Source organism: Astatotilapia calliptera, chromosome 18, assembly GCF_900246225.1.
Source record: "Astatotilapia calliptera chromosome 18, fAstCal1.2, whole genome shotgun sequence".
Lineage (NCBI taxonomy): Eukaryota > Metazoa > Chordata > Actinopteri > Cichliformes > Cichlidae > Astatotilapia > Astatotilapia calliptera.
The window spans coordinates 12,757,144-12,759,115 of NC_039319.1; the positions used below are offsets into that span (position 1 = coordinate 12,757,144).

General features: G+C 35.5%; 1 long non-coding RNA gene across 1 annotated transcript; it reads right to left on the minus strand.

Annotated features, from left to right (window-relative positions):
* Positions 1-217: 217 nt before the first annotated feature.
* LOC113009929 (uncharacterized) lies at positions 218-1,564 on the minus strand. Its single transcript, XR_003270265.1, has 3 exons — positions 1,438-1,564; positions 778-861; positions 218-496 (listed from the first exon to the last, which is right to left on the minus strand). It is a non-coding gene; the product is annotated as an uncharacterized LOC113009929 (long non-coding RNA).
* Between the last annotated feature and the right edge of the window lie 408 nt (positions 1,565-1,972).

Genomic DNA, 1,972 nt, shown 5'->3' on the forward strand with positions numbered 1-1,972 from the left:
TGTTGAAAAGATGGTGCAGATGGTTGCATTCGTGTAATGTGAAATGGCTAACTCATCTACACAAAGGTATAAGAAACGTGGCAGTTTGTCTTGAAACAACAAAAGTAATCTCCACATTTTGATGCTTTTCTCAAAATAGATTTTCGATTTTAATCGTGAAATTTTGACTTTATTCTCAAATTGATCAAAATATTTTATTTTCTTAATGTGGCCCTAATACTCCGCCTTATATTTACTTCCAAAATTAGTTTTAGTGGTTGAATGTTGTTTGTGTTTAATTTCTGACTTCTCAGAGAAGTCCAGTGAGCTGGTTCAAATTTAGCATCTGTCTGTATGCGAGGTGACTTCTGCACCAACTGCAATGTTGCAACATGTTTGCAGAGAATCTGTTGTTGTGATAGTTTATATGCGTAGATTATTGAAGCACCCAGGTCAATGGAAAAATGCAGGAAGGAGTTTCTGGCCGCAGCGATGTGTGATGGGTAAACTACTGGCCCTGCAGAGAGAGAAATAAATAAAACAGTCTTTGCTCTGCTTTAGCTTTAAATATCTATGTGCTTGAAATTAAAAAAAATAAATAAATTCAATAGTGATCATAATAACAGGACCAGCTTTTTCTTTATAAAGAAAAACATGGGCTTCGCAATCCATTATTGTTTTCTGTAATAAGAAAGCTTTGGAAACAGAAGGATAATTCACAAGATGATTCAGTGTTTATCAAGTTGCTGTTCTGTAACAGCAGGAAATAAAGAAAATGTAAATAACAAAACAATTTACCATTGGGCCGCACCCTCCACGTCTAATGGAACACCTTCTCTTCTGTTGTTCTTGGTTTGGTGGGTTGACCGTCCTGTTTGCCACCTATAATGAAATGACATGAACATTGCGTTTTTATGTAATGATGATAAATTAAAATCAACATAAAGTATAGACATGTTGTTACTGTATAAAGAAATCATGGTCATGACATTTATAGATTAATATACAAAGTCCACAAGGAGTTTGAAAAATTGTGATCCTGTGTAAACAGTAAATAAATACAGAAGGCAATAAATTGCAAATCTCACAATCCCACATTTGATCTAATAAAACAACAGATCAAATGTTTAAACTGAGAAAATGTACAAGTACAAGTAACGAGTTCTTAGTTACTTGTTCATTTAGAAGTTTTGATGAATCTTTCCAAACACAAGGAATGAACTTAAGGGAGCACAAAACTGCACAAACACCTATTATGATGCTACGTTCCAATTTTGTAATGGAAAAGTAGAAATACACTCAAAATCAAACACATTTGCCAGCCACGTGATCCAGGTCTGTTGATACAACCTAAAACAGCGAGCTTTCTCTTCTGCGGCATTCAGTTCCTCTCTCCACAAAATATAATATGGAATTTGTAGTAAATTCAGACAGATAATTAAAGGTATGTATCCCTACCTTTTTGATTGCTGTTGCGGATCTTTTTACCTGATCTGGACCTCTCACTACGACTTGACCAGCTGCGTCTGAAGGAAAGGCAGTGATGAGCAGAACAACCTGCAGGCACAACAGGAGCAGCACAGTTTTGTCCATGGCTGACAAAAGAAACGAACAGAAAGCTGATGCTCACTAGAACTGCTGTGGACAAAGATGTGGCAATAACAGACTGCCAGCTGTGTTTTCTTACTAACAGGAAACTGCAAGTCATGTCCACAACATGCAAGTCATTATCAACACGAAACTTACTTACATTAATAAGAGTGCATAAGAGGTGCGACCCAAATACATTGACAGCTGTGGTTTTACTACAGTGAAAACCACTCCTTTAATCTTGGTTTACAAAAAAATTGAGTTGAGTTTAATTTCATTATGCTTCGTTATATTCTTCCTGGATGATAGATGGAATACTATATTTAAAAAAAAAAAAAAACAGCTTACAAACTTAATTATGTAGCATAAAGACTGAAGACAGGATGTAACAGCTATCCATACT